Source organism: Octopus sinensis, linkage group LG10 (genome assembly GCF_006345805.1).
Source record: "Octopus sinensis linkage group LG10, ASM634580v1, whole genome shotgun sequence".
Lineage (NCBI taxonomy): Eukaryota > Metazoa > Mollusca > Cephalopoda > Octopoda > Octopodidae > Octopus > Octopus sinensis.
In genome coordinates this window covers 97205494-97221333 of record NC_043006.1, presented here as the reverse complement: position 1 = coordinate 97221333, position 15840 = coordinate 97205494, and the positions used below count along the sequence as shown (strand labels likewise).

The window sequence follows — 15840 nt, the reverse complement described above, 5'->3', positions numbered from 1 at the left end:
CTCTGGAGATATGCTGTGACTGCAAAGACCCGGGTTGCTTCCTGCATCAGTTCCGCATAGCCCCTGCCCATTCAAAGTACCCTGGATTCCAGAACGTCCCGCTGTGCTTGAGGAGACCTGTTGAGTCAAGTACATGAACATGAACATCGAAATAAATATCAATGGAAATAGTAGTTGTGATACCTGTGCCGGTGGCACATAAAAAGCACCATCCGAACGTGGCCGTTGCCAGCGCTGCCTCGACTGGCTTCTGTGCCGGTAGCACATAAAAAGCACCATCCGAACGTGGCCGTTGCCAGCGCCGCCTTGGCTGGCTCCCGTGCCGGTGGCACGTTAAAAGCTCCAACCAATCGTGGCCGATGCCGGACCCCCCTGGCACCTGTGTAGGTGGCACGTAAAAAGCACCCACTACACTCGCGGAGTGGTTGGCGTTAGGAAGGGCATCCAGCTGTAGAAACTCTGCCAGATCAGATATGTATGTATATACATATATATATGTATATATGTACGTATGTATGTGTTTGTGTGTGTGTGTGTATATATCATCATCATCATCATCATCATTGTTTAGCGTCCGCTTTCCATGCTAGCATGGGTTGGACGGTTCAACTGGGGTCTGGGAAGCCAGAAGGCTGCACCAGCCCAGTCTGATCTGGCAATGTTTGTACGGCTGGATGCCCTTCCTAAGGCCAACCACTCCATGAGTGTAGTGGGTGCTTTTTACGTGCCACCAGCACAGGTGCCAGACTTCTTTCAGTTTCTGTTTACCAAATCCACTAACGAAGCTTTGGTCAGCCTGAGGCTATAGTAGAAAACACTTGACCAAGGTGCCATGCAGTGAGACTGAACCCGGAACCATGTGGTTGAGAAGCAAGCTTCTTGGCACACAACTATGTTTGCAATTTGAAGGGTTTTTTAGTCTAACAAATTAACCCCAGGACTTACTTTTTTGTAACCCTTTGGCATTCAAACCAGCCATATCCACCCAAAATATTCTGCCTATTTTATGTTCAAACTGGCCAGATCTTGCCTCTTGCACATGCCCTACAATGTCATTCTAAAAGTAAACAATCACCTAGATGGTAAGCTTGGTACTTATTCTATTGGTCTGTTGGGCCAAACTGCTAGGCTACAGGGACACAAACATACCAACACCAGTTGTCAAGCTGAAATAGCAGAGAAAAGAAAAAGAACCTGGTTGCTTCCCAGCCACATAGCTTTCAGGTTCAATCCCACTGTGTGATACCTGTACCTTAGGGCACCCTTGTCTAATAGTCTCATGAGGACCAAAAACCTTATGAGTGAATTTGGTCGGCAAAAATTAATGTTCTTTGTGTGTGTGTGTGTGTGTGTGTGTGTGTGCGTGTGTGTGTATGTTTGTGTGTCTGTGTGTGAGTGTATGTGTGTGTGAGTGTATGTGTGTGAGTGTATGTGTGTGTGTGTGTGTGAGTGTATGTGTGAGTGTATGTGTGTGTGTGCGTGTGTGTGTTTATGTTTGTGTGTGCGTGTATGTGTGTGTGTGTGTGTGTCTGTGTGTGAGTGTATGTGTGTGTGTGCCTGAGTTTATGTGTGAATGTATGTATGTGTGTGAGTGTATGTATGTGTGTCTGTGTGTGAGTGTACGTGTGTATGTGCGCGCGCGCGCGTATGTGTGTGAGTGTATGTGTGTGTGTGTGTGTGTGTGAGCATGTGAGTGTGAAAGAGAGAGAGAGAGAGAGGAGAAATAAATAAATGAATAAATAAATAAATATATAAATGTAAAAGTTAATCAGTAAGAATAGTAGGATTCGAAACTTCGGCCAAATACGTACTAAAGTTATAATTAATTACAATTATAAAGATGTAAATGAATTTTTCTGATTTTTTAAACTAAGTACGTAAATACTTTATTTATAACAAACATTATATACATATATATCCTTATATATACATATATATACTCTTATATATACATATATACTCTTATATTTATGCCTCAATGTCTAAGTTTCGTATCTTCGTTGTGTAATTAAAGAAGTTGCTCACTCCCAGGCGGGAAAGTTTTGGAAAGTTGAGGTAAGTTTCGTTGTCCCTCTATATCGGATATATATACATCATTATATACATACATTCGTTCTTTTAGTCCTCATTTGTGTTTTTATAAACATCTTTAACTTTCCTTTAATAATTTTTACTTATAATTCTCCGATGTTGCAATACAAAATGGAGCTTTTCTCAGGACTCGAGAAATCTTAATTAATATTTGATGATGTCATTATTTTCTTTTTTTTTTTATCTTCCTCATTATCAGGAATATCAAAAGATATATTTAGGAAAAAGAGGATGATTTAGGAAAAGAAATAGGGAAATGTTAAAGGAATTCAAAATATAAGCTTGCACACGTCACTGCGTCTGTATACAGCTGGTGTATATAGAACTGGTGTATAGGACCGGTGTATATAGAACTTTGTGTGTATACAACTGGTGTATATAGATCTGTGTGTATACAACTGGTGTATATAGAACAGGTGTATAGAGAACTTTGTGTGTATACAACTGGTGTATATAGAACTTTGTGTGTATACAGCTGGTGTATATAGAACTGGTGTATAGAACCGGTGTATATAGAACTTTGTGTGTATACAACTGGTGTATATAGAACTGTGTGTGTATACAACTGGTGTATATAGAACTTTCTGTGTATAGAACTTCGTGTGTATATACAACTGATGTATATACAACTGATGTATATAGAACTGGTGTATATAGAATGTGTGTATAGAACTGGTGTATATAGAACAGGTGTATATAGAACTGTGTGTGTGTGTCTCTTAAAAATTTCGTTTTCGTAATGTCGTAATTTATTTTTGTCTAAACATCCCAGCATTTACTTTTCTCTTCTGGATTCGTATCAAAGAAACTTTGACGATGTATTTATTTAATTAATTAAAGTTGTAGGTTTTGGTTTGAAGGAATTTTGACTATTTTTTATTTTTTTTTTATTTGCAACACAAAACGGCTTCGATGCGTCATTAATTTATTTTATAATTACAGATAAAGTATTTTCACTTTATTCTTAATAGTTGTATCAATACGAATTAATTATAAAAACAGAAAATTGACCGCCCGCATGGTGTGCTTGCGCGAATCTTTTAAAACTTTTTCAATTAGGATTTTAAAGGATTTAAAAAATAATTTTGAAATTATAAATAAAGACAAATGACAGACTGTGTTTTTAATCGGTGATAAAATAAAAGAAATTTTGATGTAGAAACAAAAGAAAGCCGAAGTTTTAGATTTTATGAGTTGGGAAAAGAAAATCTGGGTGGCGGCCGAGGTAAAGAATACGTACACCACTCGTGTTTTCGGGGTAACGTAAAAGCTTAACCCTAAACCCAACCCTAAATATCGGGTTTACGTATTCTTTATTTACACTTCTTTTTGTTTATCGTACGAGTTGGTGTGTAGAGCTCAAATACACAAAAAAATTCCCGAAAATACCAAGAAATTAAAAGTTACAGGAAGTTAAATAGTGATTCGATCAGAACTCTGACCGCAGAGTTTTATTTGAATGATATTTAGTTGCTATTTCTTGCAGTCTGAGTGGCCATCTAGTCATTCTCCAGGTCAGCACTAATCATCCAGGCATTAAAAATGCCATGACTACACGATGGTACCTTTACCTAAACTGTTTTTATTCAAACACCTTCAGAAGAATACAAGGTGATGTTTCGTCTTGACTTGAAATTTGTAAACGTTCATTTCGATAGATTCCGTGAGCACGTGTTGTGGAGTGTAGTTATAACGAAGCACATGCACGTACCGATTCGTCAACTGACGGTTGGCAAGACAACACGTGCTCACGGAAACTATCGAATTGAATGTTTAACCACCTCGTACCGTCTCGCTTGGTTTATCACGGGTTTATTTAGCCAGAGGGGAAGCAGAAAGTTTGGAGACACCTCTATGAAAGGTTTGCTCTTTTACTTGTTTCAGTCATTTGACTGCGGCCATGCTAGAGCACCGCCTTTAGTCGAGCAAATCGACACCGGGACTTATTCTTTGTAAGCCCAGTACTTATTCTATCGGTCTCTTTTGCCGAACTGCTAAGTGACGGGGACGTAAACACACCAGCATCGGTTGTCAAGCAATGCTAGGGGGACACAGACACACACATACATATACATATATACGACAGGCTTCTTTCAGTTTCCGTCTACCAAATCCACTCCCAAGGCATTGGTCGGCCCGGGGCTATAGCAGAAGACACTTGCCCAAGATGCCACGCAGTGGGACTGAACCCGGAACCATGTGGTTGGTTAGCAAGCTACTTACCACACAGCCACTCCTGCGCCTAAGTTGCTAAATAAAGAGAATGAATGGAAGAAATAGTCTGCCGAATGCTGACCCAACAAAGGGACCAGCTATCCGAATTGACTGTACTTTAGTAGTGTGGTAAGTAGCTTGTTTACCAACCACATGGTTCCGGGTTCAGTCCCACTGCGTGGCATCTTGGGCAAATGCCTTCTGCTATAGCCTCGGGCTGACCAATGCCTTGTGAGTGGATTTGGTAGACGGAAACTGAAAGAAGCCTGTCGTATATATGTATATATATATTTGTGTGTCTGTGTTTGTCCCCATTAGCATTGCATGACAACCGATGCTGGTGTGTTTACGTCCCTGTCACTTAGCGGTTCGGCAAAAGAGACCGATAGAATAAGTACTGGGCTTACAAAGAATAAGTCCTGGGGTCGATTTGCTCGACTAAAGGCGGTGCTCCAGCCTGGCCGCAGTCAAATGACTGAAGCAAGTAAAAGAGTAAGGGTATGAAGACAGGGAAGGCCCTCCTGGCTCATTAGGAATCAATGCAGAGATGCTCAAAATATCTGGCGGTGTAGGCTATAGCCTAGTCACTTGTATAGTTAACCAGGTGATACACGAAGGAGTCCTACCCAATGACTGGTGTAGCAGCACCATAGTCAAAGGTGACGCTTTAGATACAAATAATTACAGAGGTATCAAGTTGTTGGATCAGGTAATGAAGGTCACGGAGTGGGTCATAGTCCAACTAATTAGGGAGAGAGAGTCAGTCTAGATGGGATGCAGTTTGGGTTCGTGCCAGGGAAAGGCAACACTGATGCTATATTTCTGGTAAGACAGCTGCAAGAGAAATACCTAGCCAAAGATAAACCTCTGTACCTGGCTTTTGTTGACATGGAGAAAGCCTTTGACAGGGTCTCTTGATCCCTTATCTGGTGATCGAGGAAACTAGGGATATATGAATGGTTAGTGAGAGCTGTACAAGCCATGTACAGGGATGCTGTCAGTAAGGTGAGGGTTGGCAATGAGTACAGTGAAGAATTCAGGGTAGAGGTCCACCAATGATTAGTCCTCAGCCCCCTCTTATTCATCATAGTCCTCCAGTCAATAACGGGAATTCAAGACAAGATGTCCCTGGGAGCTCCTCTGCTGATGATCTTGCTCTAATTGCTGAGTCACTATCAGAACTAAAGGAAACGTTTCAGGTGTGGAAGCAAGGATTAGAATCAAAGGGCCTTAGAGTCAACCTAGCTAAAACCAGTCTTAATAAGTAGGCAGACAAACCACAAATCCCTTCAGGAAGATAGCCCTGCTCGATCTGTAGGAAAAGCGTAGGTAGAAACAACATAAGCTGTACCCAGTGTAAGCTATGGACACATAAGAGGTGCAGCAATATCAAAGGAAGGCTAACTGGGAAGATTGTTTTTGTATGTGGCAAATGCTCAGGTGCTATAAACCCTGAAAATGTGTAGAGAACAGCTGTCACATTCCAAGGAGAAAAACTACAAGTAGTTGATAGCTTCTGTTACCTATGGGGACCAAGTCAGTAGCGGGAGTGGATGCTCTGAAAGTGTAGCTGCTAGAATAAGAATATTCACATATATATGTGTGTATATATATATATATATATATATATATACACACACACACACACACACGATGGGCTTCTTTCAGTTTCCGTCTACCAAATCCACTCACAAAGCTTTGGTCGGTCCGAGGCTATAATAGAAGATACTTACCCAAGGTGCCAACGCTGTGGGACTGAATCTGGAACCATGTGGTTGGTGAGGAAACTACTTGCCACACAGCCACTTCTATGCCTGAAAACAATCTTTGCTTTAGTTGTATGTATTACAAGTAACAGTCAAGTTTCTTTCACTCACATTCTTCCATTGTTCAGCCTACACAAATTAACATGTGAAACACAATGTAGGAATTTTGAAAAAGTTTCTATAAAACTAGTTTGTAGGGGGTCCACCAGAAAATAGTCATCAAAGGATTCCATAGATAAAAAGAATGGTTGAGAACCCCTGTCATAGTGGATTGATATATTGCCACTTCTGGTTTTTGTGTATTTGTACCATAAGTCTACATTTACTGTACAGTTAGGAGTGGCTATGTGGTAAGTAGCTTGCTTACCAACCACATGGTTCCCAGTTCAGTCCCACTGCATGGTACCTTGGGCAAGTGTCTTCTACTATAGCCTCGGGCCGACCAAAGAGTCGTGAGTGGAATTGGTAGACTGAAACTGAAAGAAGCCTGGTGTATATATGTATATATATGTGTGTGTGTGTCTGTGCTTGTCTCACCAACATCACTTGACAACCGATGCTGGTGTGTTAATGCCCCTGTAACTTAGCGTTTCGGTAAAAGAGACCGATAGAATAAGTCCTGGAATCAATTTGCTTGATTAAAAGGCAGTACTCCAGCATGGTCGCATTCAAATGAGTGAAACAAGTAAAAGAGTATCACATCATCAAAATCTCAAATCTAGGAGACAATCATCATCATCGTTTAACGTCTGTTTTCCGTGCTAGCACGGGTTGGACGGTTCGACCGGGGTCTGGGAAGCCAGGGGCTGCACCAGGCTCCAGTCTGATCTGGCAGAGTTTCTACAGCTGGATGCCCTTCCTAACGCCAACCACTCCGCGAGTGTAGTGGGTGCTTTTTATGTGCCACCTGCACAGGTGCCAGGGGGTCCGGCATCGGCCACGATCGGTTGGTGCTTTTAACGTGCCACCGGCATGGAAGCCAGCCAAGGCGGCGCTGGCATCGGCCACGTTCGGATGGTGCTTTTAACGTGCCACCGGCATGGAAGCCAGCCAAGGCGGCGCTGGCATCGGCCACGTTCGGATGGTGCTTTTTATGTGCTGCCAGTCGAGGCAGCGCTGGCATCGGCCCATGCCCTGATTAATTCAAAACAATGTGAATAAACAAGCATTATGTTTGACAGAGTGATTTGAATGCTAAAGGGTTTAAAGTTATTTTAAAATAAAAATCTTTCAGCAAAATTTCTTTCCAATTTATACCCCAAACCCCAACTTAATACTGATGAAGTTACTTTACTAGCTTCAGAACATTCAAAATTAAAACAGAAGCAATGAATTTATGCTAACAAAAGGGTTAAGCTTGCAGTAAACAGTGGAAGACTACCGCAATGGCTCCTGGGCTTAATTAAATAAGATTACCAATGAAATAAAGTGGTGTTAGTCATTTATAACCCCATTTGTTACAGCTACGACTCTTGGACTCAGATAAGGTAACCATATAAAAAAAAAAATAGAACATTTGTTTATTTTCTATTTTGTTGTCTTAAATGTATCAGTAAAAATATGATTACCAAATTAGATAACTATATTTATTGTGATCAATTAATAGATTTCCAATATTTCGATCCTATAATGATAAATGATTGCAATATCATAATTCTGCAACCATTTTTCATACCATTATTAACCTCTATGTTCTTTTAAATTCTCTTGTGAAGATCACTTGCACACATTTAACTGAAAGCAAGTTAATACCAACAAATATCAATACCAGCAAACCAAAACACTTTTAGAACTTAGTCATGACTGTGTGGTTAACAGGTTAGCTCTGCAACCACTTGGTACAGGGTTCAATCCCAATGGGCTGCAATTCGGCATATTCCGCTACAAACTCAACTCAACTTATGGCCAGTGAGTGTAAATCAGTTTTACAGAAACTGGGAATGCCCCTGTAGTGATGCTGCTGTGTAAGGTTCAGTGCGCTTGCGCAGAATGGGATTACTTCCGGTTGGCCACCGGAAGTCTTACCCCATGCGCATGTGCGGGAAACTGACCCCTAAGCGCAGTTCGCTCACTCAGCCTTTCTGGCCTCGGCAGCCCTCGTGAACGGACGCGTACAAGTAGTCTTTGACGACTACACACCAACTTAGCAGCGGACCACATCGAATCACTTCGACCAACCAACAAGATGCAATGCAACAGATTCGGCTGTCGGTTCCCGTCAGAAATACGTACACCAGATCTACATCATCACGAGTAATAAACATTTGCTGTCTTTCCCAGATAACCTGACTTCGTCTGTTATATTTAACTAAAATTGAATGTGACGGGATCAGATCGGACACCCCTCCAGTGATACCGACTCCAGATCCTGTTACACCCCCAACTGCCATTATATATTCATTCAAAGATTTTTTTTTTTTCTCCTGCAAGCAAAGATTACACATATTGTAAATCCTCAAGTGTAGTCCACCCTTGAGTATAATACGCAGGGGATTTTTAGGGGGCTGTACTTATAAAAAATCTAAACCTTGTGCATAATACGCACCCCTTCTCTAACTTTAGTCGTGTGTAATTAAGCCAGCAGCACCTAGTCAAACAAACACTTCCGTGCATGCGTAATACAATAATGGTGATGTTCTTAACTGTTATATGGGAATGTAAATATGTTTTCAAATTGCTTTTGTTACATGTTATTCTGTGTTCTGAATACTTTTATTTTAATAAATGTTGCTTACTGCAAGTTATGGATGATTGTTTTATGACTTCATTGCTTTCAGGCTTAGCTTAAGGTATTTTCGTGCCCGACATCACAAAATGCATCTGAATAAACATTGCTGGACAGCAAATAGACTCGGACATTGCTTAGAAAATGTTTTTCATTTTTAACTTCGTATATAGTATGCACTAGGGATTTTGACCTTTAAATTTTGGGGAAAATATGCGGATTATACTCGAGGGTTTACGGTATATATTATAGAGGCATTGTTTTTGCAGCCATATGCAATTTCTGTCACTAAACTTTAACTGTTTTGGATATTTTCTGTTTCACTGCCACTTTTCAATTTCTTCAATTTTTGTTCCGACTGATTTCAAATTTGGTCAACTGATGTAGTTTTGTTTGCTCATTATTGACATGAAATTTATTTTCACCATAAATCAATAAATAAATAGTTAATTGCTTTTAAAGTTTGCAAATTTTGGGTAATGTTAGCCAATCAAAAGTAGATGCCTGTTTCCATAGTAACAAGTGTTGGCACTCTCCTGTATAAACCAAGTGTTTACGAAAAACAGAATTAGCTGTTTACTCTGGGGTTATTTTTTTTCTGCTCTTAAAACTACAAAATGTGTATCTTTCTTTTCACATTAAATGCATATTGAATGCTTAAAACTACAAAATGCGTGTTGTTTACTCATTTTGTGGTTATTTTTCAATTATTAAATGTTTAAAACACACATTATCATTGCAATGTTGACATTATTGTTTTGTCAGCTTTCAATTTCTGTCATGTACAAAATGAGAATTGCTAGTGTGTTTTACATCCCTGTAACTTAGCGGTTCGGCAAAAGAAACCGATAGAATAAGTACTAGGCTTACAAAGAATAAATCCTGGGGTCTATTTCTTCGACTAAAGGCGGTGCTCCAGCATGGCCACAGTCACATGACTGAAACAAAGGGCCTTTAAAATGCTATTGTGGATTCTCAATTTACTTTTTTGTTGCACGGATCTCTAAAAATCTTACATAGACCCTGGTTGTATGACTGCATTGTAGTCATCCTAATGAAGCTGCCAATATAAGAGTTAGCTACAAAATCATGAGCAAACAAAATTTTCCTCAAAATATACTCTTTACTCTTTTACTTGTTTCAGTCATTTTGACTGCGGCCATGCTGGAGCACCGCCTTTTAATCGAGCAAATCGACCCCAGGACTTATTCTTTGTAAGCCCAGTACTTATTCTATCGGTCTCTTTTTGCCGAACCGCTAAGTGACGGGGACATAAACACACCAGCATCGGTTGTCAAGCAATGCTAGGGGGACAAACACAGACAGACAAACATACACACATATATATATATATATATATATATATATATACACGACGGGCTTCTTTCAGTTTCCGTCTACCAAATCCACTCGCAAAGCTTTGGTTGGCCCGGGGCTATAGAAGACACTTGCCCAAAGTGTCACGCAGTGAGACTGAACCCGGAACCATGTGGTTGGTAAGCGAGCTACTTACCACACAGCCACTCCTGCTCTTTAAATATGTTCTGGATAGGTAGGTCCTTAGTATTAGCCTGTATGGTAACCTGGTCTAAGCAAGAACAGCGGCAAATGGGCTGAGCATCACACTTGTGTTAACTTACTAATAGAGTGTGATGAGCAAAATTATGATATTCAGGTGGCAATTGAACATTGGTTACCTGTTTTGATCATATGTGTTTGTCTAGCTTGATCTAATTTTAGTTTGATTTGACTCAAATTTAATCTTCTGCTTGTCTTCTGCATCTCTCCTTTCTGTCTTATGCTCTCTCATTAAATTTGGCTTTAGCCCTGTATGTACTAAGATCCAAGCATTAAGCCCTGTAGCCATTGAAGTAGTGTTCTGCTGCTTACTGGAAGCTTAACTCTTTTGTTGGCATAAATACACTGCTTTTGTTTTGATTACTTTTGAATATTATGAAGAAATTAGTAATTTAGCTTCGTTACTATTAAGGGTTTAGAGCATAAATAAATTTGAAATTTTGCTGGAAGGTTTTAATCTAAAATAACTTAGAGTAAACTGTAACGGCTTCTGTGCTGGTGACACATAAAAGGCACCCACTACACTCTTAGAGCGGTTGGTTTTAGGAAGGGCATCCAACCTTAGAAACCAAGCCACATATGGACGGGGCCCTAGTGCAGCTTACCAGTTCCAGCCAAGCTGTCTAATCCATGCCAGCATGGTGAGTGGACGTTAAATGATGAGCCAGTGTAGGTATATAATGGGCTTGTTTTGTTTATGAAGTTTGACTTGCAGGGCATTGGTCACCTTCATGTCAATAGTAGTAGTGCGGTGGGACCGAATTTGGTATGTAGTTTGAAAGTAAACTCTTGCAGCTATCCGTACACCCACCTAATTTTTACTGGTTTCATTTATTGGACAGCAGTCACAATGAGACACGGTCTTAAAGGGTCAAAGAAATCAACCCCTACCTTTTTTTTTTTTTTTTTAATTTTAATGCCTTGTACTTCTCTATTGTCCTCCTTTGCTGAAGCATTGAGTTGTAGGGACATAAACAAACCAATGCCAGCTGTCAGGTGTTGATGCGGTACCGACAACTCTTACATGTTCTCATTCACATACATACAATGGGCCTTCAGTTTCTGTTTATGAAATCCATTTGCCAGACATTGGTCAGCCTGTGGCCGTAGTACAAGACTCAGTGGCATTGAATCCAGAACCATGTAATTTGGAAGCAAACTTTACCCAGCCATGCCAGTTCCTACTTAATTTACTCGCTTTTCAACTCTTCTCATCTCTTGCTTCGAGACATTTAGGCCTGTTTTGACGATATATAATGTGTGTCTGTATATATATTATATATATATATATATATATATAGAATGTTGGTTTCTGATGAATATTGATGGTCTTCATTTGCATTACAAATTCACACACAATTATAACATCTTTGAAGTTGTCTGCTATCAAGTTAATTATAATCTTTAGAATTCAATAATGATTGTGAAATCAACTTCCATCATTGTCTTAATGTCTATTTTTTCCCCTCCCAATGCTGTCATTTATTAGAGTCCAGCCTCATTTTGTCTCGAAGGTCTGACATCCTCAGCTTTTCTCATATCAGTTGTTGCTGCTTTTGGTGTCTTTCATTCTCATCAAATGCTTTTCCATCATTCAGCACACACTGTCCGTTGCAGATCATGTTTCTTTTGTATATTTCATTCAAAAAATACCTTTAAACTTTGATATCAACCAACCTAAGGTCTTCTCTACTTCATTTGAGATCATTTCAAGAAACAGCCAGGTTTCTTCCTCTGTCTTGCATTTTTCAAACTACAGAAGTTAATGTGTGAAAAACAATAGGAATTTTGGAAGAAGCATCTAGAAAACTAATTCTTAAACATGGTCCACCAGAATAAACTAGCAGTCATAGATAAAAAGTGGTTGAGAACCCCTGAACTAAACCCTTGAAGACGGTGTTCCAGCACGGTTGCAATCTGACTAAAACAAGTTAAAGACTAAAGAATTGGGGTTGGTGCTGGTTAATACTTGTCAGTTCGAGAACAATGGGAGAAGAGATAGTGAGGCTTTTAATGAACTACAGTATCGCCCGGCGTTACTCGGGTTTGTAAGGGAAATAACTATATAAGCATTTTTAGAGAGTTACTTCCCTTATATCATAGCAAAAAAATGCATTAAAAATGGGGGCTAATGATGGTAAATTTTTTTTTAAATCGTAGACGTGCGCTAATACCCAGAAGGGCTTGATGTGAATCACGACTATAAGATACCCGCTTTTGGTTAAACTGCACCGCAAAATGTGGGAGTAGTTAGGAATCTAAATCGTAGGAGACAGACAGCACACAACCTCACTTTTATATATAAAGATTTATCAAACGTTTGACTTTTAAGTGTTGTTGTCTAGATTAGTGTGTCATTATTGTTGCCTATCGTCAGGCCCCACATACCTCTATCATCATTATGCCATCTTTTTATGGAGTATTTAGGACAGTTATGTGCCTGTCCCCATCTTGCCACTCTGCTTAGTACAACTAGTATACTACTACTATTTGTCTGTCAAGTGTTATTTGAATGGCATGTGGCTGCTGTATTCAACAGAAGCGACAGCATAACGGGGTCTTCATTATCTTCGGGTGGTGTATATTTTTCTGGATATTTTAACTGCTATTGAAGAAAATTGAAAACTCTCCTACAATTGTGAACTGACGACAAGTCTCAGATGAGGGAGGGTTACACAGTTACCAACGTCTCCGAGCTGTTTAGCTTTCATGTGGATGAGGTTTGATAACAGGAAGGAGAGAGAGAGAAATGTATTGTGTGATATCAGCTGCCTTGATGCTCATGTGATTATAGAGGTGACAATTATGTTATTAACCTTTTCAATACCAACCCACTGTGACTATTTAAATATGAACACTTTAGAGCAGGTAAATTGAATTATATAACCTGAATGATGACGTGATATTTCACTTTGTCAGCATAATAAACGAGCAGTAAAACTAATTGCTTGATCAGACAGAAATAGCACTGAAATTCTTAATATCATTCCGTACCATTTTGAAATGTAAAGGGCATTTAAAATTATGTGATCCTTGATGCACTGCCTAAAAGAAGGATGAGATGGGCAGGTTTTGGATGTTTTGATCAAAGGTCTGTTGGATTTGAAAAAAAATTTTTTTTTTTTTTTATCAAACTTCAGTAGCTGTGTGGTAAGAACTTTGCTTTCTAACCACATTGTTCCTGATTTGATCCCACTCCGTGGCACCTTGAGTGACTGTCTTGGACTTGAACCTCAGGCCAACCAAAACTTGAGTCAATTTCGTAGATATAAACTGAAAGAAGTTTGTGTTTTTGTCCTCCACCACTGCTTGACCCTTATCCCTGTCACTTACCAGTTTGGTGAAAGAAACCACTAGAATAAGTACCAGACTTCAAATAAATCCTGTGCTTGATTGATTTGACTAAGAATTCTTCAAGATGGTGTGGGTGTGTGTCTGCATCCAAGATGCTTGGTGCCTTGCTCTATGCACCATGTTGGGCCACTGAACTCAACAAGTGTTTTTCATTCTCTCTGTTTTTACCTCTTATTCCTTTCCAAAGTGCGTAGGCTTGAAACGTAAAAGACTTTTTCATTTTTCCTGAGCGCGCCCCGACTGGCCTCTGTGCCGGTGGCACGTAAAAGCACCATCCGTTCGTGGCTGTTTGCCAGCTCTGTCTGGCACCTGTGCGGGTGGCATGTAAAAAGCACCCACTACACTCATGGAGTGGTTGGCGTTAGGAAGGGCATCCGCCGTAGAAACACTGCCAGATCAGACTGGGCCTGATGCAGCCTTCTGGCTTCTCAGACCCCAGTTGAACTGTCCAACCCATGCTAGCATGGAAAGCGGACACTAAATGATGATGATGATCAAACTAATACCCTTGCTTGTTGTTCCTACACCTGTCTTTGTCTTTGTTTTTCTATAAATTTGAACTGTGTGTGTCGTCATCATCATCGTTGAACATCCACTTTCCATATTGGCGTGGGTTGGCCTGAGGACTGGTGAGCCAGAGGCTGCACCAGGCTCAATCTGATCTGGTAAAGTTTCTACAGCTGGATGCCCTTCCTAACGCCAACCATTCCAAGAGTGTAGTGGGTGCTTTGTTCGTGCCACCGGTGCGAGGGCCAGTCAGGCGGTTCTGGCAATGACCACACTCAAAAGGTGTTTTTACATACCACCTGCATGGGAGCCAGTCCGGCGGCACTGGCAACGACCATGCTCGAATGTTGCTTTTCATGTGCCACTGGCACATATGTCGGTAAGGTGACGCTGGCAACGATCACACTCAAATGGTGCTTTTCACATGTCACTGGCACAGGAGCCAACCTGTGGCCCTGGCAACGATCACACTTGGATATGCTTATATATATATGACAAAGGGTCCCTTGCTTAGAGTGAAAGGTAGATTGTACGACGCATGCGTACATAGGCTTGAAAGAAATGAAGGTAGCATGATCTGCTGGATGTGTAATGTCAGTGTGCACACATGTCAGTGTAAGTGCCCTGAGAAAAATGCTGGACATAAGAAGCATTGGATGTGGCATGCAAGAGAAACGTCTGCGCTGGTATGGTCATGTACTACGGATGGATGAGGAGAGATGTGTGAAGAAGTGCCACTCCCAAACAGTTGAAGGAATCTGGGGTAGAGGTAGACCCAGGAAGACATGGTATGAGGTGGTCAAGCATGACCTTCAAACATTGGGCCTCATTGAGACAATGACGAAAGACCAAGACCTCTGGAGATATGCTATGACTGTGAACACTCGACAAATAACGTGAGTTCATGGCTGTTTCCTGCACCAGCTTCACATAGCAGCCCCAGCCCATCCAAAGTACCTTGGATTGCAGGACGGCCTGCTGAGCTTACCTTGGATTGTAGGGCGACCTGCTGTGCTTGAGGAGACCTATTGAGTCAAGTACATCAACATCAAAAAATCAAATGGAAATTGTAGTTGTGATACCTGTGTCGGTGGTACGTAAAATGCACCATCCAAACATGGCTGATGACAGTGCCGCCTTGACTAGCTTCCGTACCGGTGGCACGTAAAAAGCACCCACTTCACTCACAGCATGGTTGGCGTTAGGAAGGGCATCCAGCAGTAGAAACCATGCGAAATCAGACCAGAATCTGGTGCAGCTTCCCAGCTCTGATGAAACTGCTCAACCGATGCCAGCATGGACAACAAATGTTAAATGATGTGTGTATGTATGTTGTATGGATAAGTACATATATGAATACCATTATCACCCTTAATTTATAATCACATCTCTCTCTCTTTGTTTTTACTTTTTTTAAATTTCTAACCTTAATTGAAATCATTGCTTTTCCTTAAAACCCCTGTCTTCTCTCCACTGAGCTGTAAATTGGCAGAATTGTTTCTGCACCAGACAGAATGCTTAGTGGAATTTGTTCTGGTTCTTTATGTTCTGAGTTCTAATCCCATTGAAGTTGACTTTGCTTTTCATCCTTCTCAGGGTTGATAA

At 40.6% G+C, this 15840-nt stretch overlaps 1 protein-coding gene across 1 annotated transcript in view; it reads left to right on the top strand.

Annotated features, from left to right (window-relative positions):
* Positions 1–1961: 1961 nt before the first annotated feature.
* LOC115216800 (protein MIS12 homolog) overlaps positions 1962–15840 on the top strand; it is an 83175-nt gene continuing 69296 nt past the window's right edge. Inside the window, exon 1 of the mRNA XM_029786380.2 lies at positions 1962–2055. The gene's annotated coding sequence lies outside the window, so the exon portion shown is untranslated. The remainder of the gene's footprint in view (positions 2056–15840) is intronic.